At 43.5% G+C, this 27500-nt stretch overlaps 1 protein-coding gene across 1 annotated transcript in view; it reads right to left on the minus strand.

The window, feature by feature from the left end:
• Positions 1-15069, minus strand: part of LOC107379768 (calpain-5) — a 68189-nt gene extending 53120 nt beyond the window's left edge. The window contains exon 1 of the mRNA XM_054742257.2: positions 14912-15069. The gene's annotated coding sequence lies outside the window, so the exon portion shown is untranslated. The remainder of the gene's footprint in view (positions 1-14911) is intronic.
• Positions 15070-27500: the final 12431 nt, after the last annotated feature.

The raw sequence follows: 27500 nt of genomic DNA on the forward strand, positions 1-27500 counted from the left end.
ACGAGTTCTGTGTTCTTGGTGTTATTATCTCTTCCAATAGTAACAAATATTTAAACTGGTGCGAAACAAGTTAAGTAATCAGAGTTATGGCTCTTCGGGTTTTATCTCATCATGGCTCAAGCCCCAGCTGAAAAGGGTCCCCCATTGCCAAACTGATGAGGACGTTGCCTTTAGAGGCTCAACAGGGTCTGTTCCAAAGACCTCCACCTTGGAAGTTCACAACACCCAATTTAATTTATGTTTCTTCTCAAATGTTAAGTTCCTTTTTTGTGATGAGTTCAGCGTTTATTGTGAGGAGCTGGAAATCTATAAAAGAAACAATCAGAATTAAAACACTATGCATGACAAATACACAAAACTTGTAACAATCAATATTAATGGCTTACATAATCATGTTAAGAGGTGGAAGGCACTATCCAAACTAAAAAAAGATAAAGTAGAAATAGCCTTTTTGCAAGAAACACATCTCCCAGATAATGAACATTTAAAATTGAATAAGATGGGTTTTAAACATGTGTTCTACTCTTCTCATAGCTCGGGTCGAAGGAGGGGAGTTGCGACCTTGTTGTCTGGAGCACTGAATTACGAGCACATTTCAGAGTATAAAGACAAAGAAGGTAGATACGTTATGATAACAGGAAAGATTGAAGGTACTCTCATAACATTATTGAATGTGTACATCCCCCCTGGCAGCGACTGGCCCATTTATAAACATATTCTTGAATTAATAACGACAAAAAGTCAAGGAACCCTGATTTGCGGAGGAGATTTTAATATAATATTAAACAACGTACTTGATTCCTCAAATGGGAAAGGTGATATCAAGAAGTTAGGGGAAAAAAATGACACATCTTATGCAAGAAATGGGTGTGGTTGATGTCTGGAGGGAAAATAACCCAACAAAAAGAGAATACACTCACATCCTCATAATGTATACTCCCGTTTGGACTACATTTTTATGTTTAAAAATGACCTATTTAGATTGAAAACCAGTGATATTGGATCCTGTACAATATCTGACCACAACCCAGTTGCAATAACTATTAACCTTGCAAAGAAGAAAAAATCTACCCTTTGGAGATTAAATACCAACATTTTAAACTACCCAAATATAAAGGAAAATTTAAAAGATGCGATTAAAGAGTTCTTGACACATAATGATAATGATGAGGTGTCTCCAGGTATTCTTTGGGACACGTTCAAAGCAGTTATAAGGGGAAAAATAATTAGTGTTTCCTCTTATCAGAAAAAAAAAATCAACAAAGACTTGCATATTTAGAAGAGAAACTACAAAAACTTCAAAAAGAACATTTTAAAAATATGAACAAAGACATCAAATGTGAAATCGCAAAGTTGAAAAGAGAAATAGATGATATCAATACACTGACTATTCAGAAAAAACTTGTTTTTATGAAACAGCGGTACTATGAAGTAGGGGGACAATCCTTGAAACTTCTCTCATATAAACTGAGAAAACAACGAACAGAGAGAACAATACATAAAATAAAGAACCCCTTAAATGATAAAATTGAAACAGAACAGGGAAAAATTCAACAATGTTTTCTTAATTACTATAAAAACCTTTACTCACAAGCTTGCATAAATAATAATGAACATTTTTGGCTCAGCTAGACTTACCAACTTTGACGAGTGAGCAAAATGAAACACTACTTGCACCAAAAACTACGGAGGAAATTACATTGGCTATTAGGAGACAAAAAAATGGGAAGATGGCAGGAGCAGATGGGTTCGGCCCAGAATGGTATAAGTCAATGGAAACACACCTGCTCCCAACTTTATTAAAAACATTCAATTGGGTAATCGAGAAGAAATGTACTCCAGAAATGTACTCCAACATCTTGGAATGAGGCAATAATCTCAATCATCCCCAAGGAGGGAAAGGACAGATTAGAGTGTAGCAACTACCGACCAATTAGTGTTTTAAACATTGACTACAAATTATTTACATCTATAATGTCAAAGCGACTGGAAACAATTCTCCCAATATTGATACATAAGGATCAGACCGGATTCATTAAGCAAAGGCAGACACAGGACAGCATTAGAAGAGTAATAAATATAATTCACCAAGTAGAACAGCAAAAACAGAAGACGTTAGTGATTAGCCTGGACGCGGAAAAAGCGTTTGACTCAGTGAGGTGGACCTTTTTATATAAAGTACTCAACAAATTTGGCTTTCAAGAAGTGTTAATAGGTATAATTTCAGGGTTGTATAACAGACCAGTTGTTAGGATTAAAATCAACGGTGATCTCACTGAGTCAATAGTAATGGAAAAGGGAACGAGACAGGGTTGCAATATCTCCGCACTTTTGTTTGCTTTATACATTGAACCTCTTGGTCAATGGATAAGACAAAGAAAAGACATTAACGGGGTAACAGTTGCAGGGGAAGAGCAAAAGCTGGCACTATTTGCTGATGATCTATTATTAACCAACACAGGCCCTACCCTTAATTATAAAAACACTTGAAGATTTTGGAACCCTTTCAGGGTATAAAATTAATGTAAACAGAACCCAGGTTTTAACATTAAATTATGATCCTCCTCAAAATATTACAGACAACTATAAATGGAAATGGAAAGCAGATTCAATCAAATATTTAGGTATACTTCTGCATAGAGACTTCACAAAAATGTATGACGTGAACTATAGACCACTTACCACAGAGCTGCAGTCAGATTTAAAACGATGGGATACGGTACCCTTCTTAGACTTACACTCTCGGATTGACTCAATTAGAATGAATCTTCTCCCACGACTATTATATTTATTTCAATGTTTAGCCTTCCCTGTACCACAAGAGCAATTTGTAATATGGGACAAGATGATATCAAGGTACATATGGAGAGGTAAAAAACCTAGAATGAAATACAAAACCCTACAATTAAAGAAAGAAGACGGTGGAAGAGGTCTTCCATGTTTGAGAGAATATTTTTATGCTGCTTAATTGAGGCCTCTTGTGTGCATGTGTTCTCCAATTTACACGGCAGGATGGAAGGATCTGGAGAAGAGAACTGTCAAGAACATACCACTGAAGGCTTTACTAAATGACATCAAATTACAGAAACAAATAAAGGTTCAGGATGAATACTTATCAAACATTTTACTTACAGTCTGGAATGAAACCATAAAAATTTGTCACTTGGAGGAGGACTCTAAACTTTTCCGTTGGTGTGCATATGATTCAGAGTTCACTCCGAATAAATATGATGACAGATTCAAACTATGGATTAACTGACTACAATTCATTTGTCCACAAGGGGGCGTTTCAAACATTTGACAACTTAAAACAAAAACATGGTTTAGCTTCTGATGATTTTTTTCAGATATCTACAGATCAGGCACTATTTCAACCAGAAAATAAAGATGTCCACGGCAGGTCAGGGGTTTTTCAAACATTTTTACTACTAACAAAATCTGTATCACCCACCAAAATAATTTCTAAATTATATAATAGTATCCTGTCGTGTAAAGACGAGAACACATTTTATATAAAAGAGAAATGGGAAAGAGAAGGATGATTTACAATTACAGAGGAGGACTGGGAGCATATCTGCCGTACACAATGGATCACTACTTCATCAAACATTTGGTGTGAATTTTGTTGGAAGAACACAATGATGTTTTTTATAACACCGTCTCAAAAAAAGCACCAAGGAATAGGTGATGCTTGCTGGAGATGTGATGACAGTGGAGCGAACCATTTTCATATATTTTGGGAATGTGCGATTGTTAAGGAATACTGGTCTAATATTCATCAACATCTACAAAATATATTTTCGGTTGTTTTCCCACTTTGCTTTGAAAATGTGTACTTGGGTAAGCCTGCAATTCATGGCCTTAACAATAATGAAAAAAGATTACTGTACATTCTATTGGCAGCTAGCAAAAAGGTTATAACCAGAAACTGGCTGAAACCTCTTCGACCATCAATAGATGATTGGATAGACATTGTACAAGGAATTTACTCGATGGAAAAAATCTCTTATTCACTGAAAATGCAGCTAGATGTCTTTTATACAACTTGGTCTAAATGGACAGAATATGTAAAGCCTGTAAGATAAGATTTCACATGAAAAGTAATTTTCCTTTTTATTTATGCTTGAATGGAAACAATGCTCCTCAACATGTTCAGGTTTATTTTTTCTTTTCCCTTTTTTTGTTCATGTTTTCTTTACCTTAAAAATGGAAAAGCTAATACACTGTAATTTTAATGTGTTCAATGCATAATGTGCAATATACTTTTTCAATAAAAAGTAAATTTGAAAAAAAAAAAGAATATTTTCCTGCAATGATTCATTTCAGATCAAACTACAACAGATCAGTGTTTGTAGATTTAACAAGTTCATCTACCAGTACTCATACACATTATGGTAAGGTTATTATTATTAATGTTTAACATTCACTTCACATAAGTATTAATGTTGCAAGTTCCCACATGCCAAAAACAGTGGCAAGAAACCGAGTCAGCAGGTGGACCACAGAGATACGATTGAACCCACACTGAAGTACACTGAACTTGCTCCTGCGAGTAAAATCAGCCAGAAGACAAGAAGGAGGGGTCCAACTGAACAACACGCACCCAAGCTGGGACAGAAGAAGACCAACTGAAGAAAAGCATCTCAGAAGAGGACAAACCCTCCATGGAAAGTTCTGGACTTTGGGGGGAGCTGAAGACCAGTTTACAAATGTGGCATCATATGGGTTTGGCTGTCTTGTGTTGAGCTAAGATAAGAAACTGACAAATGATCACATTGTTTAGGCTGTCTCATGACTGTTTGAGATATTGCTTGGCAGTTGTTCAGGACGAGTATAAAAAGAGCAGCTAGAAGTAGAGCTCACACAGTTAGAGAGTCGACAGTGAGAGACAGAGCAGAGGTGGGATACAAGAGGTCGTCCTCCGTCCTCTGGTCGGAGGACGACAGGTCAGTCGTTGGGGACAGTTGGAGAGAATCGTACCTAGACTTAGAGAGTGACGGGTTAGTGTTGACACAAGTCAACCATTTATTCTCAGGAAGATTTTAGCATTAGCATCCTCCACAGGGGATAGGTTAGTTTTATATTTAATTATTTTTTGTATTTTGCAATTTTGAAATAAATTTTTGGAAAAAGAAACCTCATTCTTGATTCTTAAAGGTCCTTTTTATAGGTTTGAGTGGGGGCCCTGACCATCATCTCTTTTGGAGGTAAGCTGCCTTGAATAGCTTGCTCCTGTACTGCAGGACTTGTTTACAGGTTGTGACAGACTAAGAAAAGAAACCTTAGGTGAGGGAGAAATCCCCCCCCCCCCTCTTGGAAGCGGGACACCCTAAGGATTATAGTGCATGACGGTTTGTTGGTTCAAACTAGGGCTGCAACTAACGATTATTTTCATAATCGATTAATCTGTCGATTATTTTTTCGATTAATCGATTAATCGGTTTGTTATTGTTTAGCTATTTAACCTATACAAGTGATGGATGCATTTCAGTTAAGAACAAAAAAACATAAGAGAATTGTGCAGTTGACTGCAATCTATTTTATTGCACATGAACACAGTCAGCAGTATAAAATGAGCTAAACAGTGCAAAATATCAGTCCAGAATAATTTTTAGCATTAGCTGGAAGCCTGCTCCTTCCACCATGGGTAGTGGCCTCATGTCTTTTACCAGCATGTTTAGAATAGAGTTTGTAAGTGGTATGAATTGCTGGGGGGTGAGTGTCTTCTTCCCCATGTAGTTGTCCATCGTTGCTTGTTTTTTTCTGCATAAGAAACACAAATAGACTGAAATAAGTACACATATAAAATAAAGCAGCACACACACTACAACACTAAATCAATATTATATTATTTGAATTAATTAACAATATACAGTGATCATTTATTTTGAGGGTTACGTTCTACAAAATAGCCCGCAACAGGAGATATTCAGAAAAAAAGTAAAACATTTTTACTATTAAAAAGCTCTAAGTAAGAAGCTCATGAGGTTTTTACTTTGAGTCGGGAGTGTTTAAATTAGCCAGAGAAATGTGAAAAATGTTTATTTTGTGTAATACTGTTTAAGAAACATGATAAAAATGTGTTGTGAGGCGTTTTACAGCGTTAGATAGTAAAACAGCCTTTTAATAGTAAAAAAATGACTTTTTCTGAATTTCTCCTGCATTTAAAAATTGAAAGTGTACAACTATGCCGCGTTATATTCACCTGGACACTGCTTGTCTGTATATTTTTCTCCGCGGAGTTGTCCTTTTTTGAATGAGGAACACAGTTATTGGTTTGTGCCGTTTTTCTCTTAACGAGAACATTCTTATAAACAGACGTGCTAAATTTGGCAAGCGCATGATACACAACACGGAGGAGATTCACGATTGCATCTAGTCAATCAGAAGTAGAACACCGCAGACTGACGCGGCAAAAAAACATGTTTAACATCCACTATAACGAACTCAGCTAAAACACTAAGTCCAGCTTGTTTATTTTCTGTTACTTACCGGGCTGGCTCTTCCAAATGACGGCTCACTTGACCGCGGTGCTCTTCCTCTGCTGCATCAGCCCCCACATGCTTTCGTCTCAAATGTGCTCCCATACTCGTGAGGTTTTTGTCCGGGGTTTCTCTAAAGTTTTGTCGCTTCTATTTTTCTTCCGTATTTCTTCTTGTTCCGCCATCTCTCACAGCAAGATGAGCGTCAGTAACGTGATACGTCATGAAAACCGAGGGCACCCATTGGCTCATTTCTTCTTCTACGGCTCCACTGGTAGATCAGTGGCTCATTACTGCCACACACTGGCGGCAAATTTAACAGCTTGTAACCGATGTCAGATTGTGGTAAAAAATAGACTTTATGCGGTAAAATATGATTATTAAACAACTAATCGATGACTAAAAAAGTTGTTAACTATTTTAATAATCGATTATAATCGATTAAATCGATTAGTTGTTTCAGCTCTAGTTCAAACAGGCTCTTTTTGCACTAAAAAAGTCTTTGTTTAGCGTGGGAAGAAACCATTTTAAAAGGGTGGATTAATCTGATTAATTGATAAATCAATGTTAGCCTGATCAACTAACAAGAATCATTTTCTAGTTACCACCACCCACAAATGCTGACAGAGGCGCAAATTAATCCTGATAGGACCCAAATAATAATCACAAACATGGCCTCTTTGTGAACTTTTGCCCTAGTATTTAAAACCACTAAATAACGGGAGAAACTAAAAGGAAAGTGGTGTTATTACGGAAGAACAAGTAGCGCAAATTTCATTTCACCTTAAACTAGAAAGCGAGTCCTAATTAAAGGTGCATGGTCCAAACCAGGGTCTAGTACAATAATACTCACCTGCGGCCTCAACTTCCCTGAGAAACCAGCGTATTCTAAGGTTCTAACAGAACCGGGTTCTAAAGGAACCAACAAATAGGACACACTTGCTACATTAAAACATTCTCAGTTCAAACAAAGAGTGAACCATCTGTGTATCTGAGGGGAGGAGCTACATCCTCAGGTATTTTGTTATCGCCTTCAAACGTGTCAAATCCTGATTTGTACAAGTTTATAAATAAGGCAGGTGATAAAACCAAATTATTTCCTGATCTAATTCAGTTTCTAGCTGCCTCCCGGTCCGGCCAAACTGGGGAACGAGCATTTTTAAACCATCCTACTTTTGACATCAGGTCAAAGCCTCTCTGCAACGCTGCGAGTGATTTCAGACACGACGGCTCTTCTAACAGCCGCCTAACAGCCTCAGACGCAAAACAAGCATTCCAGCTTCCTGTCATCACCTGGAGAGATGTCAGACTAGACAGGTCGTATCGGAGCTAATCTACGGGTTCCTGGTACCTAGAGGTTCACTCCACCAGCAGTGCCCATCCCGACCTCCCGAACCCCGGGATCGCACGAGAATCTCCACACTAAGGTATCGTAGACTCGGCACAAACTGCATAGGGTAGTTTTATAAACAAATCTCTAGCTTACAAACCATACAGCCAACCTGATTTTACAACCCAGACTCCACAATCTCTCTCAGACACTAAGAAAGGTTTTTCTACAACATCTAGCTTCCATTCCATCACATTCCATCGTTTCATCCATACCTTGTCTTGTACAACCATTAGCTTAGGGAAATAGAAATAAATGTATTTTTATAAACTAAACATGACTCTGTCTGAATTAATACGAAGTGTGTTTATGGTCCCTGACAGGTCAAAGAAACTAAAATCTTCTGATTAAACATTCAAAGATCAGATCAATATTTCATATTTATATGGAATCATCACATCGTATTGATCATTTAGCACATATGTAGCCACGCCTTAATGCTACAGAGCCAAGAGATATCAATAGTGTGATAAATTCAACAAAATTTTACGTAAGTTCACATTCTACGTTTAAAAAAAAGAAATGTTGAAATGTTTTTGCACAACAGGAAATAATGGACATTATAGTGCTAAGTTCACATTTTCTTCCCAAAACAGATGTTTTGTTGGTGGAAGGAGGGTCATAGACTTATATGTCTGTGATGAGAACAGTCTTAGAGACGATTTGCTGCTAAATGAAATAGCCAATCGTGGTAGAGTCGTCGTCTTCCTCCGCTTATCCGGGTCCGGGTCGCGGGGGCAGCATCCCAACTAGGGAGCTCCAGACAGTCCTCTACCCGGCCACCTCCACCAGCTCCTCCGGCAGGACCCCAAGGCGTTCCCGGACCAGATTGGAGATGTAACCTCTCCAACGTGTCCTGGGTCGACCCGGGGGCCTCCTGCTGGCAGGACATGCCCGAAACACCTCCCCGGGGAGACGTCCAGGAGGCATCCTGACCAGATACCCAAACCACCTCAGCTGACTCCTTTTGTGGTAGAGTCCTTCTAGCCAATCAGAGGCGAGAAAGGTGGAATCTTCCTTGGACATCCTACGATTCATGCCTGAGCCAACTCAACTAACTCCTCTGATGTGGAGGAGCAGCGTGTCTACTCTGAGCCCCTCCCACCCTATCTCTAAAAGAGAGCCCAGACATCCTGCAGAGAAAACTCATTCCACCCGCTTGTATCCGCGATCTCGTTCTTTCGGTCACGACCCAAAGCTTGTGACCATAGGTGAGGGTAGGAACGTAGATCAACCGGTAAATCTGGAGCTTTGCCTTCTGACTCAGCTCTCTCTTCACCACGACAGACCGGTACAACGCCCGCATCACTGCAGATGCAGCACCGATCCACTTGTCGCACTCACGCTCCAGTTTTCCCTCACTCGTGAACAAGACTGAGATACTCCTCCACTTGGGGCAGGACCTCATCCCTGACCCGGAGAAGGCATTCTACCCTTTTCCGACTCAAGACCATGGTCTCAGATTTAGAGGAGCTGATTCTCATCCCAGCTGCTTCACACGAACCACTTCAGCGAGAGCTGGAGATCATGATATGATGAAGCCAACAGGACACATCATCTACAAAAAGCAGAGACCTGATCCTCAGACCACCAAAACGGATTCCCTCAACACCTTGGCTGCTCCTCGAAATCCTGTCCATAAAAGTTATGAACAGAATCGGTGACAGAGGGCAGCCTTGGAGGAGTCTAACTCTCATTGGGAACAAGCCCGACTCACTGCTGAGGGTAGAGCTGGCCAACTGAAAAGTATGAGCATGTACAGCACTCAGTATTTAATAGGGGCGTGGCATGGAGTCCATCAGTCTCTGGCACTGCTCAGGTGTTACGAGAGCCCATGCTGCTCTGATAGTGGCCTTCAGATCTTCTGACTTGTTGGGTCTGACGTGTTGCACCTTCCTCTTCACAATACCCATAGATCTTCTATGGGGTTACGGTCAAGCCAGTTTGCTGGCCAATCAAGAACAGGGATACCACTGGTAGCTTTGGCACTTGCTGCAGGTGCCAAATCCGTTTGGAAAATGAAATCTGTATCTCCATTAACTTGGTCAGAAGCAGGAAGCATGAGTGCTCTAAAACTTCCTGGCAGACGGCTGCGTTGACCTTGGACCTCAGAAAACCCAATGGACCAACACCAGCAGATGACATGGCACAACAAACCATCACTGACTGTGGAAACGTGGATTCTGTGCCTCTCTTCTCTTTCTCCAGACTCTGGGACCTTGATTTCCAAAGGAAATGCTAAATGTACTTTCATCAGAGAACATAACTTTGGCCCACTCAGCAGCAGTCCAGTTCCTTTTGTCTTTAGACCAGGCGAGACGCTTCTGACGCTGTCTTTTACTCAACAGTGGCTTGACAGAGGACTGCGACAGCTGAAACCCATGTTTTGCATACGTCTGTGTTTGGTGGTTCTTGAAGCACTGACTCTAGCTGCAGTCCACTCTTTGCAAATCTCCTCCACACGTCTGAACGGGTTTTGTTTCACAATCCTCTCCAGAGTGTGGTTATCCCTGTTGCTTTTACAATTTTTCCAAAACAACCTTGTCCTTCTCCACCCCTCTATTAATGTGCCTGGACACAGAGCTCTGAGAACAGCCAGCCTCTTTAGCAATCACCTGTTGTGTCCCTACCTTTTCTTGCATTGGTCTAAATTGATATTCTAATTTTTCGAGATATAGAATTTATTATGATTTTCATTATTTGTCAGTTATAATAATCAAAATTAAAATAAATTAACATTTGACATATATCAGTATGTGTGTAACGAATTAATCTAATATACTAGTTTCACTTTTTTAATGGAATTACTGAAACAAATCAACGTTGTTATATTCTCATTTTAGGACCAGCACCTGTAATGTTTAATGACGTTAGACCCTTTTGAAATAAATCTTCAAAATCAAAAGTAACATTCTGATTAGGGCTGGGCCTCAAATCAGCATCAAGATACATCGAGAAGTTCACCTGGATAACGATAAATGACTGATAACTACCTACAGCAGTTAGAGGGAGCACCGGCGTGGTAGGTTTGGTTGAGGAGAAGCTGGTTTCCACAAAAATCCTTCAACAACCAATCTGCAATAGTTTGGATTCGGTCACGGCTGCCAAACTCTGCTGGATTTTTTCAAACAGATGATAAGTTGACACGTTGGTAAATCACCCATCTCTAATTCTGATGTCTTCAAATCTCACCTTAAAGCTCCAGAGAACAGTCTAGTCTGATAAAAACAGTGATTTGTTTTACGTCCAGTCCTAAATGTGATATCTGTTGAAGAAAACTCCCCACAGGCGGCTAAACACACGAAGAGTAATTATAAGATTACGGAGAATACCTCCAGCACATTCCAGAGGACTCCGTCACGGTTAAGTTTCTACATCATTTTAAACTCTGCAGCTTTGCCTCAAAATCACATGATGCAGAAAATGAACAAGAACTCTAGACACACCTAAAACACACACACACACACACACACACACACACACACACACACACACACACACACACACACACAATACAGCACCGCCCCATACATCATGTGACAGGATGACAAACAGAAACTTACGTTTGACCACAAAGCCTCACCAAAGTAAATAAGTGATAATACGTGTGTGTGTGTGTGTGTGTGTGTGTGTGTGTGTGTGTGTGTGTGTGTGTGTGTGTGTGTGTGTGTGTGTGTGCGCGCGTGCATACTACCTACCGAGGACCATTTTGACCATTTTCCCTACAAAGTGAGGACATTTTGCTATGCGAGGTCATTTTTTGGACCTCACTTTGTTCAGAGGCTTAGCAGAAGCTTCCTGTACGAGTTGGAGGTCTGGTGTGAAACTGGAGTTATACTAAAATAATTAAACTACATGATTAGACCATCAGCTGTGAAAACTGTGATTCTGGGATCTGAGAGAGGAGATGAGGTCATGAACATAAGAATAAAACAAAAACATGACTTCCCTTTGCTGTTGGTGGAAATCTCACATATTTAACGGGGAAGAGGATGCTTCGGTAGCGTTTTGGTGCTGAGAGACAGAAGGCTGCGAGTGACAGCGCCAGGTGTCACGAAGTAAAATGTGAGACCCAATTCACGGCAAAACATTCGATATTGGAGCGATCTGTGACAGATTGTTACTTCTCTGTAGTTTAGTGGGTTTGATGAATGAAGGAGGATGGGACGGATGAAAGTCCATCAGACAGATCAGCTGTTTAGCTGGAAGATGGGAAAAGGAGAGCTGCCTCTGACGCCAAAGCGAGGGTTTTCAAATGATCCTTCCTCTTTGAGAAAGATGAGCCGAGTCATGAGCAGACACTACAAAGAAGTGTTTTTATCTTTTCAGCTTTGTTTTGGTTAGCGGCCGTCTTGATGACGTTATGTTTTTGGGTTGCTCATGATGCAACGTGTCCTGTTGGACAGACGTCGTACGGCGTGCCACCTTTCTGGAGTTCTTGCAGAGGGACATGAACAATCCTGTGCAACGGCTGGAAATCCCAGTGTGATCCCGGCTTTAGTCCAACAAAGAAATGTAGGCATGTATGGCCCCGATCGCCAGGAAAAAAGCACGCCATCACTCAAACATCAAAACTTTGTGTTTGCCAACGCCAGCTTTCTGGAGCCCTGCGTATGGATCTTAATGGTTGTGTTGAAGGTGACAGACAGTTGTCGGCACAAGCGTTCGACACGTCTTGTTGAACGTAGTCTCTATTGTAACCAAAACATCTCCAAATAGGAGATGTTGTTGCTTTAAGCACAACTTCTTCCACACCAACACTGTCCACACGTCTTGCCCTCAGCCATTGTGATGGACTCAGGTGTTCATTTGCTAGCATTCAAATGAAGTGCTGTCTGCCTACGAGGCGGCGTCTAACGTATAAGCGCCTCTGGATTTTTAGCTTGAGAGGTGCTAAATAAAAGATTGTTTTCTTCTTTCTTTTTTTACCCGGCTGGGCTATTTGCTTGATCAAAAACCTCCTGCCTTCATGCGACTGACTAAAGGAATCGTGTAGCAAACATCTGAGTTGACCATTCATCACCGTTTCTTCTGTTCTTTGGCTATCGTGCATGCTGATATCGCAATGACAATAAATGTATGATCTAATGTGCAGCCCGAGTGTGTGAAGTGGATAATGACCCTAACCCTTACATTACAAATATCATCTAGTCACTACCGACTAGGGTCGTCACGGTGTGAAAATTTAACCTCACGGTTATTGTGACCTAAATTACCACGGTTTTCGGTATTATCGCGGTATTTTTTTAAAAGTGCTACATTTTCACACAATTAAATAAATCCTGTAAATCAGGAAAGTATTGTCCTTGGTTTGTGTCCTTCCAGTGAGCTTTGCAGATGTGGGAAAATGTCATCAGGCAGTAATCGTTGTTAAATTCATAATTATTCTCGGAGAGAGACCAACTCTTATCGGCCCCTGGGAGCCCCGTAATGCATAGCGTCATTTCAACATGGCGGTGTCCGCGACACGGTTTACATGCAGGTAGCGGCGCTGCGGCTGCTTTCTATAGCAACTCGTTGCGTTCTCCCTCAACCCAAATCCTCGGATCACGCATTATAGCTAAAACGCTAACGTTAGCTTGCCTTGCGTTGACTGTAGAGTTGTGGGTGATGGTCACGCAGATGTGTCATGAGATTTGAAGCGTTGCTGCCTTTCACAGACACTTTTTCTGCTCGTGCTGCAAACAGGATAGCCGTCTTCTATCAGCTGTCCCTCGGCATTCTTCACATATCCAAAACATGCCCGTACTTCCCACTTTGTCTTCTCTGAGGGATAAAAAATGTCCTGAGCGCTGCCGTCTCCTCCTTTGGCCATTATTCCAGCTTTAGCTTCAAGAAAGTTTTGGTTGTAAACAACAAAGTGCGCATGTGCCGCCGGCAACTTCAGCAGATGATACGGTGGCTGGTAAGGGTCACCGCGCCTACACCACAGCCACGGTAATCCACCGAGATAATATAGTTTTTTTAAAAACAAGACGGTTATCATTATTATCAACTTTTTTACCGGGGTTTACCGCTACACCGGTTACCGTGACAACCCTACTACCGACAGAGACACGTTACATTACAAATATAATCCAGTCACTACCGACAGACACGTTACATTACAAATATAATCCAGTCACTACCGACAGACACGTTACATTACAAATATAATCCAGTCACTACCCACAGAGACACGTTACATTACAAATATAATCCAGTCACTACCCACAGAGACACGTTACATTACAAATATAATCCAGTCACTACCGACAGACACGTTACATTACAAATATAATCCAGTCACTACCGACAGACACGTTACATTACAAATATAATCCAGTCACTACCCACAGAGACACGTTACATTACAAATATAATCCAGTCACTACCCACACAGACACGTTACATTACAAATATAATCCAGTCACTACCCACAGAGACACGTTACATTACAAATATAATCCAGTCACTACCGACAGACACGTTACATTACAAATATAATCCAGTCACTACCCACAGAGACACGTTACATTACAAATATAATCCAGTCACTACCCACAGAGACACGTTACATTACAAATATAATCCAGTCACTACCGACAGACACGTTACATTACAAATATAATCCAGTCACTACCGACAGACACGTTACATTACAAATATAATCCAGTCACTACCCACAGAGACACGTTACATTACAAATATAATCCAGTCACTACCGACAGACACGTTACATTACAAATATAATCCAGTCACTACCGACAGACACGTTACATTACAAATATAATCCAGCTGCACACATCCGGATTGAGTCTGGGAGCTGCTAGTCCACATGTTTTACATCTTTTTCTTCTAGTCGAAGGAAACGGAAGTAAATATCTTTCATCTTATTCATAAACGAACATCTCTGCTGCTCTGTCAAACTTTTACTATTTAGCGCAATTTACCCAATTTTCGGCGTAATTAACAGCTAGACTCCAGCCTGTCTGAGATTCTCACGGAAACGCGGAACATTTAGCGTTAAAAGCGGTTCTGTTTAAATCACTTCCGTTACCTTCGTCTGGGCTCCGGTGGAGTCGCGGTACCGTGCTGTCCTCGCAGCGTTTCGGTGGTAAATCAGCGGAGATCAGCCTTCTCAGATGGAGTTCACTCACTTTATGACCCCAAACTAAAACCAGAGCGAGGGGAGGAGCCCCGCCCCACCGCTCCACAGCTCAACTCTCCCGCCTCCTCGCGCGCAGATGATGCGTTGCGTTCAAGCTCCGCACGGACAAACTGAGGACCACCCCTTAAATTGAGCGCTTTTCAATTTCAGGTAACTGACTCCTGTTAGCTTCATCAGAACGTGATTCCGGCTCCCGCTGGAGCGGGTCACAGCCCAGAGTGAAGCAGCAGGGATGAGGATCAGCTCCTCTAAATCTGAGACCACGGTCTTGATTCAGAAAAGGGTAGAATGCCTTCTCCGGGTCAGGGATGAGGTCCTGCCCCAAGTGGAGGAGTTCAAGTATCTCGGGGTCTTGTTCACGAGTGAGGGAAAACTGGAGCGTGAGATCGACAGGTGGATTGGTGCTGCGTCTGCAGTGATGCGGGCGTTGTACCGGTCTGTCGTGGTGAAGAGAGAGCTGAGTCAGGAGGAAAATCTCTCTGTTTACCGGTGGATCTACGTTCCTACCCTCACCTATGGTCATGAGCTTTGGGTAGAGACCGAAAGAACGAGATCACGGATAAAAGCGGCTGAAATGAGTTTTCTCTGCAGGGTGGCTGGGCTCTCCCTTAGAGATAGGGTGAGAAGCTCGGTCATCCGGGAGGGGCTCGGAGTAGACCCGCTGCTCCTCCACATTGAGAGGAGCCAGTTGAGGTGGCTCAGACAACTAGCTAGGACGCCTCCCTGGTGAGGGTTTCCAGGCACGTCCAACTGTGAGGAGACCTACAGGTAGACCCAGGACACGCTGGAGGGACTATGTCTCTCACCTGGACAGGGAACGCTTTAGGATTCCCCCAGAGGAGCTGGCCCAAGTGGCTGGGGAGAGGGAAGTCTGGGCCTCTCAGGTTAGCCTGCTGCCCCCGCGACCTGACTCCGGATAAGCAGCTGAAAATGGGTGGATGGAGTCCACCTGCCCCAGGACAGCTGTGGCTACATTGTAGCTCATCACCACCAAGGTGTGAATGGGTGAATGACAGATTGTGTTGTAAAGCGCCTTGGGGGGTTCCAGGACTCTAGAATACAGGTCATTTACACACAAAATCAATCACATCCACTCTAACAATAACATCACACAGATGCTCTTTGATTCTATTTTAAATGTGCCGTATGTGACGGAGTCCAGGTGTGTTATGGAATGGTGTTTCACGCTCCAGCTGCCTCACAGCTGAAAACTGACTGTCCAAAGGAACTTTTCCTGCATGGTATCACACAATCCTCTGTTTTTAAAGATAATGGCCACAGGCTACATTCCTCTAATGGCCTGAGTAGAAGTAGGAGGTGCAGACATGTTTTAGACCGTTTGACTCAGAAGACCCGCGGCCCGATTTGGACATGGAGGAGGATTCTGGTCATCTTCAGAACCAAAATCGATACCGTTTGTTTACTTTTCTTAAATATTTCATTTCTGTGCTCCACCAGGAGCTCTCAGCTGACTACCAGACTTAGCTCCATCCGTCCCAATATAATTCAGTAATCTACAGATAAATAAAATAATGTGCTGCCTGTATGTGTTGATAACTCTGGATCATATTTAACAGATACCTTACCAGGATAAAACCTGATGCTGGAGTAACTCCTTAGTTTGACTCGTTGTTTGCACTAATCCAGGATGGCAGGGGCGATTCTAGCATCAGAGGTTTAGGGGTGCTGAGCCCCCTGAGAGCCAAAGGGATCCCCTTGGCCAAGTGGCCAGGGTGCATGATCAATCAGGATACAGTGACAGGATGCTCACCCCGTCACATCAGGATGTCCGAGGAAGATCCCGTTTTTCTCGGCACAGAAGGGCTCTACTACGATTGGCTGTTTTATTTAGCAGCAAACCATCTTCCCATGCTAAGTGCAGACTGTTCTCCTGCCATTGCCACCAACAGAAAGCTGTTTTGGGACTTTTGTAAAGAAAATGTGAATTTAGCGCTATAATAATCAGAGGCGAGAAAGACGGGACCTTCTTTGGACAATACAGCTCCAAATGACCAGGAGCCCTGGCCTTTCTTATAACTCATTCTTCGCGGTTGGAGATCAGTGGGATATTAGCTACATGCTAACCTGAAACTAATCTGATCTGCAACCGTGAGAATGAGCTGATCTGAATGGCCAGGGCGCTTGGTCGCAGCGATCTGAGGCTCTGCTTGTAATTTAACAGTCCCAGTCCATATTAGACCTCCACAGGTGACAGCACGATTACAGCCTCGCACTGAAGCCGGTCGACCGTGCGGGTGAGTTACCCCACGGTCCGTGATGCGACGTCTGCTACTGTCATCGCTTTCCTATCTACTGTTTTCAGCAGAGAAGGCAACTCCCTTGAACTCGTAACTGCTAACGGCCCTTCCTTTGTGTCTGCTGAGTCTGAGGTCTTTTTACCAGCTCAGGACATCACATAGTGCTGCAGCTCCATCTACTATCCACAAAGCAACGGAGAGGTGGGCAGATGGAACAGAGTTTTAAAGGACTGTCTACACACAGCTGACATTGAAGGTAGGCCATGGAAGCTCTTTGTCACTAATGTCCTCCTCCCTTATCGGGTAACTCCACGTGTAGTGACCCAAGTCTCTCCTGCTGAACTTCTGCATGGCCGACTGTTCCACACCAAGTTGAACATCAAAACCAGCAGCAGCCTCCTGCCTCGTGCATCTGCTCAGCTGCAGGCTGACCCACAATCAGGCAAAAGCTAAGCGCTATGCGGATGAACGCAGTGGAGCACGGTCTCCAAAGTTTCAGTGTGGTTCCTATGTTCGGACCAGGAAGCCAGGAATTGTAAAGAAAGGACACTTCAAATTCACGCAGCCCCTCAGGGTGGTTGCTCAGAAAGGCCCGGCTACCTACGAACTTTCTGACGGTAAAGTTTGGAATGCCACACACCTGTCCCCGGCGAGCTCCCCCTTCCCTGAGGTGCATGCAACCAGTACCTGTGTGCGAGCTGAGGATGTTTATGTGCCCCCTCAGACACCCACGGCTACTTGATCGTCTTTTCCACCCCTGCTGAGTCGTAGGCAGATTCGGCCACCTGCGGGGCTGGGTGTTTCAGCCACCTGGCACCACGGGGAAGACTGTGATGTGATTTCTGGACTGTTCTTTATGTTCAGTTGACGTAAGGACTAGCACACGTTCACCATTTATGTTATGCACAGTTCTAATTAATGTATTGTTCCACATGAAGCTCTCGAAAATCTCGCAAGAGACTACAGAAAATTGGAAACTTCTAGAGGGCAAGTGTGCCATTGTCGGTGTTGTAAATATTATCAAGATGTCTTTTGCCAAGATGGCGCCGCAGATGGACGCCCGGGTACTTTGGTGAGCTGTTTCTGTTTTGTTTTAACGTGTAAATTGCCTGTCTGGGTTCTCCTACTCCAGAGAAGACCTCATTAGCTACAACACTATGATATGGGTGGATGTATCCTCGACTTCTGCTGCATCCTCGGCAGATTTAATACTAACTTTGATCAGGAAAGTGAGACGCCGAAGGAGGGGAAAACGAGCTGGGGCTTGAGCATCTGACATGGCTCTACCTGGGTTCTTCCTATCTAACGCACGCTCACTCCGCAACAACATGGACGAGCTGACCCTGATGACAAGCATAAATGGAGACTTTTCCTCATCGTGTATCTCATGCTACATTGAAACGTGGCTCAGTGAGGACACCCCGGACTGCACGCTCCAGCTAGAGGGGTTAATCTCCTCCGCACCGATCAGGAAGCGGCCCTCTCCGGCAAGACCACGGGTGGAGGTGTGTGCTTTTACATCAACAATGGTTGGTGTACAGATGTTAGCGATGGCTCAGCATCGCTCTCCCTCTCTAGAAAATCTTTTATAAACCGTTTTCCTCTTCGCGGGAGTTAGCTTCATTCCTTTTAGCCGCTGTTAACCCTAACCCTAACCCGCCAGACGCAGACGTGCACGAGGCTCAGCGCTTGGAACTGATATTGTGCATGGAGTGGACGTACCCGTACTCCCTCATCATTGTTCTGGGAGATTTTAACAAAGCCAGTCTGAGTCAGGAGCTTCCCAAATACAAACAGTATATTAAATGACCAACCAGAGAGGAGCAAACTCTGAACCGCTGTTACGGCACGGTGACGGGAGCCTATCACGCATTGCCTCGCGCTGCACTCGGACTTTCTGACCACATGACCATCCATCTGATCCCAGCGTACAAACAAAGGCTAAAACTCTTTAAGCCTTTTGTGAAGTCAACAAAACAGTGGAGCGATGATGCTGTAGATGAGCTCCACACATGCTTAGAGACCACAGACTGAGAGGTAATGAGGGCTGCCTCTGACAGCTTAGATGAGTTCACAGATTGCTGGGTTTCACTCACGGGACGTCTGCAGACGTGCAACACTCAAATGGAGGACAGGAAGTGTTTTGCTCTGCAACAAAACACCTACAACACAGCACGATGGGTGAAAGCCATCTCACAAAGGCTTTAAATGAGCTGGCTCAGACGCGATATCACAAAAACCATCTTCTTGTAGGCCATGACCCATATAGTTTAAGTCACACGTTTCATCCACTGCCTTCCTCACATCACACAGCTAACCAAACAAAAGCTTTTACAAGCCTGGAAGCCTGCAGCCAGGGGTAACCTTTTAGCGATCTGGAGAAGCTTTAAATTTCCCGTCTTCTTGTTTTCGCTCAGTGCTGAGTCATGCTATTTTTTCATTAACTCATGAAAATGTGGCAAGGTGGGGCAATGAGGGCCCGGGTGGGATCCGATCCCCAGACTCCTGGGTGAGAGTCACGCGCGCTAACCAGTCAGCCAAAGGGACTCGCCTTGGCCAAGAAGCCAGGGCGCAGGATCAATCAGGATACGGTGACAGGACGCTCACACAGTCACACTAGATGTGTCGGTTCTGGTCAGAGCGGGTCAGTTCAGGTGTAAACACAACACAGGGTCATGTGACTGGAACAAAGCAGCTGGAGTGGGCGGGTCTACGGTTGTTGTTCATGAGTCCGACTGCAGAGGGGAAGAAACTGTTCATGTGTCGAGAGGTTCTGGTCTGAATGGATCTGAGCCTCCTGCCAGATGGGAGTCAAAGAGACCGTGTCCAGGGCGACTCGGGTCACTGGTGATCTGACCTGAACGCCTCAGTGTCCTGGAGGTGTGCAGGTCCTGTATGGAGGGGAGTTAGAAGCCAGCAGAGCGTACAACCTGCTGCAGCCTCTTCCTGTCCCTGGTGGTAGCTCCAGCGTAGCACACGGTGATGGAGGAGGTGAGGGTGGAAGAACTACCTCATGGACTGTACTGGAGGGTTGAACTTCTGCAGCTGCATCAGGAAGTTCTTCCTCTGCTGGGCCTTTTTGTGATGGTGGGCTCCCACTTGAAGTCCTGAGTGATGGAGGTGCCCATGAAGCGACATGAGTCCACCATCGTGAGGGGGTGTCAGACAGGGTTATCGGGGAGTTGTCCACAACAACCTCCGCTGTCTTCTGGGTGTTTAGCACCAGGATGTTGTGGCTGCACCAGGACACCAGCCGTTCCACCTCCTTCTGTAGGCAGACTCGTCCCCGTCAGAGACGAGTCCGATGACGGTGGTGTCGTCTGCAAACTTGTTGAGCTTGACAGACTCGTGGTTGGAGGTGCAGCTGTTGGAGTACGGGGAGAAGATCAGAGGGGAGAGGACAGCCCTGAGGGGAACCGGTGCTGATGGTCCACAGGTCAGAGACATTCTTCTCCAGCCTGACCTGCTGCTTCCTGTCTGTCAGGAAGTCAGTGATCCACCTGCAGATGGAATCAGGCACGTCCATCTGGGACAGTTTGTCTTGGAGGAGGTCTGGGAGGATTATGTTGAAGGCAGGGCAAACAGGATCCTGGCGTAGGTACCCGGGGATTCCAGATGCTGCAGGATGAAGTGTAGAGCCATGTTGATGGCCTCATCTACAGACCTGTTGGCTCTGTAGGCAAACAGCAGGTGGTCGGGGGGGGGGGGGGGGGCATCGAATGACTTCACGACCTCAGAAGTCAGAGCGACAGGTCTGTAGTCACTGAGTCCAGTGATCCTTGGCTTCTTGGGGACAAGGACTATGGTGGCGGTTTTAGGCAGGTGTGATCATGAGATGCCTCCAGTGAGAAGTTGAAAATGCCCGTAAACACTGGGGCCAGGACACACCATCAGGGCCCGGGGCTTTCTGTGCGTTTAGAGTCTTGAACTTCTTTCTGACATCTGCCTCATGAATGTCGAAGGCTGTGGTGGAGGTGTGTGGTCTTCATGGATGTGGGGTGAGGAGGAGAGTCCAGTGGGTGAGTTAGCTCAGGAGTGGGGGGATGGATGGCCTTAGTGATACTATTGTTGGAGGTGTGAGACCGGCTTGGTGGCTGGGTTTGTAGCTGGAGATGTTCTGGAAGCCGTTCCAAACAGAGGCTGAGTCGTTCTCAGATATCTGCTGCTGTATGTTGTCATAGTGTTGGTGTTTAGCTCTCACCACTGCCCTGCACAACCTGTACTTAGCATCTCTGTAGAGGTCCAGGTGCCCACTTTTAAAAGCATCTCTTTTCTAACCGCAGCTGTTTGAGTTTTGGGGTAAACCAGACTTTGTCGTCGTTATGACTCACCGTGGTGCGTGATGGTATGCTGCTGTCCTGGCAGAAGTGGATGTAGGAGGTGACGGTATTGTTGGCTTTCACGTGACGTTACAACTACATCACCAAATGCAGATGGGGTCCGGCAGTGGCCGGCGCCGCAGAAAACCCTTTTTACTTTGGTGAGTGGGCGTTAAAACGCTGAAATTCTAGGCAGTTTACAATTATTACGATCACTGTAATCGGGACAAAGACAAACGTTCATATGAAGTCCCGAATGTAGCGCGCCACAAAGGACTTCATTTAAAAAACGTACTGAAAGAAGAAGTGGATCAGTAATCTAGCTAGCTTTAAACTGGAGCAGAAACGGACGATGCTGGAGTTCACAGAGATCTCTTTCTACCAGCTAAGAGATTACGGAGGGTTTCATTCAACTGTAGCTTAGAAACAGCCATAAAAGCCACGGGTTAAGTGTTTTATACTGTTTTCACGTGTCCTCACCGCTAATCGCTTTCAGAGTGCTAATGCTTTTAGCAGTTAGCTTAGTGTTCTAGCGTGGCGTTTATACTTTATCAAAATCAAACAAACCAGTTGGCCAGATCCACACTCATGGCATGGCGATCCTGACACGCACACATCTGCCAAACGTGGGACGGAGGCTGCTTCATGTGGGACAACATGAACTTCCAATGCAATGAAATGAAGTTCAGAAATAGGTGAAGATTTTTATCCTGCCTTTCAACATCATCGTTACTTACACATGTGTACAAGTACATGTCTGTTAGAGTTGAACTTAAACAGCAAAAGCTTTCACACCATCTCCCAGTTCCTGGTTAACGCCGGCTCTGTGGACCTTCTACAGTGGCTCTGTAACTTTAGCCATAATCATTTTAAAACAGTCATTCAATAAAAATGTGCAGGTTTAACCAGTTTGTCAGTTTTCATAACAGAGTTATAATAAAAGTACCAGTAATATTTTAGATGGATGGATGGATATAAGGATGGATGGATGGATGGATGGATGGATGGATGGATGGATATAATGATGGATGGATGGATGGATATAATGATGGATGGATGGATGGATGGATATAATGATGGATGGATGGATATAAGGATGGATGGATGGATGGATATAATGATGGATGGATGGATGGATGGATATAATGATGGATGGATGGATATAAGGATGGATGGATGGATATAATGATGGATGGATGGATGGATATAAGGAAGGATGGATGGATGGATGGATGGATGGATATAAGGATGGATGGATATAATGATGGATGGATGGGTGGATATAATGATGGATGGATAGATGGATATAAGGAAGGATGGATGGATGGATGGATGGATGGATATAAGGATGGATGGATATAATGATGGATGGATGGATGGATATGATGATGGATGGATATAATGATGGATGGATGGGTGGATATGATGATGGATGGATGGATGGATATAAGGAAGGATGGATGGATGGATGGATGGATATAAGGATGGATGGATATAATGATGGATGGATGGATGGATGGATGGATATAAGGATGGATGGATATAATGATGGATGGATGGATGGATGGATATGATGATGGAAGGATGGATGGATGGATGGATGGATGGATTTAATGATGGATGGATGGATGGATATAAGGAAGGATGGATGGATGGATGGATTTAATGATGGATGGATGGATGTATATAAGGATGGATGGATGGATGGATGGATATAAGGATGGATGGATGGATGGATGGATGGATGGATGGATGGATGGATGGATATAAGGATGGATGGATGGATGGATATAAGGATGGATGGATATAATGATGGATGGATGGATGGATGGATGGATGGATGGATGGATGGATGGATGGATATAAGGATGGATGGATATAATGATGGATGGATGGATGGATGGATATGATGATGGAAGGATGGATGGATGGATGGATGGATGGATTTAATGATGGATGGATGGATGGATATAAGGAAGGATGGATGGATGGATGGATTTAATGATGGATGGATGGATGTATATAAGGATGGATGGATGGATGGATGGATATAAGGATGGATGGATATAATGATGGATGGATGGGTGGATATGATGATGGATGGATGGATATAATGATGGATGGATAGATGGATATAAGGAAGGAGGGATGGATGGATGGATGGATGGATATAAGGATGGATGGATATAATGATGGATGGATGGATGGAAGGATGGATGGATGGATGGATGGATATAATGATGGATGGATGGATGGATATGATGATGGATGGATGGATGGATGGATGGATATAAGGATGTATGGATATAATGATGGATGGATGGATATAAGGAAGGATGGATGGATGGATGGATGGATGTAAGGATGGATGGATATAATGATGGATGGATGGATGGATGGATGGATGGATAGATGGATGGATGGATGGATATAAGGATGGATGGATATAATGATGGATGGATGGATGGATATAAGGATGGATGGATATAATGATGGATGGATGGATGGATATAAGGATGGATGGATATAAGGATGGATGGATATAAGGATGGCTGGATATAATGATGGATGGATGGATGGATGGATGGATATAAGGATGGATGGATATAAGGATGGCTGGATATAATGATGGATGGATGGATGGATGGATGGATAGATGGATATAAGGATGGATGGATATAATGATGGATGGATGGATGGATGGATATAAGGATGGATGGATGGATATAATGATGGATGGATATAATGATGGATGGATGGATGGATGGATGGATGGATATAAGGATGGATGGATGGATATAATGATGGCTGGATATAATGATGGATGGATGGATGGATGGATGGATATAAGGATGGCTGGATATAATGATGGATGGATATAATGATGGATGGATGGATGGATATAAGGATGGATGGATGGATATAATGATGGATGGATATAATGATGGATGGATGGATGGATGGATGGATATAAGGATGGATGGATGGATATAATGATGGCTGGATATAATGATGGATGGATGGATAGATGGATGGATGGATGGATATAAGGATGGATGGATATAATGATGGATGGATATAAGGATGGATGGATATAATGATGGCTGGATATAATGATGGATGGATAGATGGATATAAGGATGGCTGGATATAATGATGGATGGATGGATGGATGGATAGATGGATATAAGGATGGATGGATATAATGATGGATGGATGGATAGATGGATATAAGGATGGCTGGATATAATGATGGATGGATGGATAGATGGATATAAGGATGGATGGATATAATGATGGATGGATGGATGGATGGATATAAGGATGGATGGATGGATATAATGATGGCTGGATATAATGATGGATGGATGGATGGATGGATGGATGGATGGATGGATGGATGGATGGATGGATATAAGGATGGATGGATGGATATAATGATGGCTGGATATAATGATGGATGGATGGATGGATGGATGGATAGATGGATATAAGGATGGCTGGATATAATGATGGATGGATGGATGGATGGATGGATATAAGGATGGATGGATGGATGGATATAATGATGGCTGGTGTAACGTGAGGAAATATGGGTTTTCTATCACAATGGTGGTGTTGGACGCAGCTGGGTCAAAGCTGGGTCATTGAGAACTTTCACCCACAGATTAAGACCTGAACGCCAGCGAGTCTGGGAGGAAACCATAACATCAGCCACCTGCAGTCTACCAGAAGATGTGTTTCCATGAGTTGTACCCAGACCAAGTCAAAACATAAAGTTTAAACTTCTTTTTCTTGATTTTAATGTTAAAGTAACCATTATCATTTTGCTCATTATAAATGTGTTTAATCAAATGAATGACTATTATGCTTTGGGGTAATTATAATGGTTTAATGAATCCATTCTTAAGTAATGTTGAGAATGTGTGGTACTGACCTTCACACACACTCAAGCACAAACATTCACACACATCCACACACATCTGCCCACAGTAAACTCCAGACACATTTGATGACGCACGTTTGCTTTGAGAAGAGAAAGGTTTTTGGTAAGTTTCAGTCTTTTGATTCAGTTCGTGTTGGACAACGAGAGAGAACAGACCTGAAAACCAAAGGGGGGGCAGAGCCTGTTGGCTCGTTCTTCCCCCCTTTCACGCTGTTTCTGCCAAGCCAGGCAGAATAGCTGAATCGCGACTTCTAACGAAGACTCATTACCGAGTCTTTTGATTTCTGAGTGAATTAACTTAAGAAAGCGCATCGATAAAACTCTATCATCCACGTGTACCGAGGGCAACTCTGGACCGGTTCCGTTCGACACCTACGTCTCCTGTCAGCCGCCGGTGTCATCTGGATGAACCACAACATCCTCCACGGCCCGGATCCGAAAGAGGGTCCACAAGAGTTCGGTGAGACAGAGCACGGTTTTAGCGTTTGATGCAGTTCTCTGATAAGACCTAAGTTTATCCAAACCATCACTTCACTCAGACACCTGTTTCTTCCTGAAGCAAAATCAGACTCACACACGCATTCATGTCACAACATTCTCAATCTTCATAAATTCACCAGAAGGTCTATTTGAGCAAGAACAGCATATAAACTGTTAAAAGATTGTCCCACAAAGTTGCCAATGTGATTGTTATTTCCTGTTTGTCAATTTTCAAAATCATTAGTTTATTTTGAAGAATTAAAACTGTTAATCCTTCAAACTTGTTTCCTCATTGAACTGAAACACAGACACTCAGATATTATCGGCAGTTTATGGATGAAAACAACCTTTGAGTCTTCTGAACAATATAAAATTTGGTTATTGATTTATTAAAATTAATATTCCGAATTAATACGTAGCATGGTTCCTCTTTCATAAAAGAGCATAAATCCATAACGCTACATTTAATGGCGAGCGTATCCAGTCTTCTATATCTGCGATATGTCTGATTCCTAACATCTAAAAGCTACAAACAACGCTTTTCTCTGTGTTTCACTTTGATGTCTTATTTTGAAAAACCGGAAATTGTTCCGCTGAAGTCACTCTTCCGGGAGACGTCCGGGTGATAACTTGACGGAGAAGAACTCCGATCTCAAATTGACCGCAAATTACAGACCTAACTTTGATTTATCCCATCTTCGCCTTCGGAGCGAACGTGTGAGTTGTGCTTTTGACTAAATTCTGTCCATTTTGACGCGCCGCCGCGTCTCTAATCTAACCTCAGGTCGGAATGCTACGTTTCCGCTCTGACCATTGCTGGGTGAGCTACCGTGAGCAGCTTATCCTCAGTTCCTAAAATTATCACTAAGTTCTCCGAACCGAGACTAAATTCTCGGACACCTTTCGTCTCAGTGTGTTGACACTGTGGGCGAGCTATTGTGGAAAATACTTCCATTGCATGGGCGACTGATAGACGCCGAATCTAAACGGAATGCCCGGTGACACCTACCGTAGCTTGATCGCTAGGTAAACGTCGTAAAGCGAAGCATGGCCGTCACGCGTTACTGCATTCAGATTGCGTACGCTTTTTAAAGTCCGTATTAAAAGTGGAGCGAGAGGCCTACTTGTTAATCGGGAAGATTTAAGTCTGGTTGCTACAGACAAAGAACGCTAGGCCTGGCCGGAGAGCTAGGCTAGCGCCACAGTTAGACAAATAGGGCACGCGTCCCGTTAGATTGTCAAACCATTTCTGGCACAGTCAGTCTGTGTCCTCACAAAACCCGCATTGGCGGTGATTCTTGTAAATCGCTACGGTGTGTAGAATCTACAGTTTGCTACGTTTGTCCGTCTGATACCAACACGGCAGCGTAGGGTTTATTATTTTTTATTTTAATTTTGGACCGGTGATCGGGTCGGCTTTCACAGCCTCCGTTGCTCGGTTCCATGCCTTTTTCTTCCATCTTGTGAAGTTGTGT

The sequence above is a fragment of the Nothobranchius furzeri genome, chromosome 13 (genome assembly GCF_043380555.1).
Source record: "Nothobranchius furzeri strain GRZ-AD chromosome 13, NfurGRZ-RIMD1, whole genome shotgun sequence".
Classification (NCBI taxonomy): domain Eukaryota; kingdom Metazoa; phylum Chordata; class Actinopteri; order Cyprinodontiformes; family Nothobranchiidae; genus Nothobranchius; species Nothobranchius furzeri.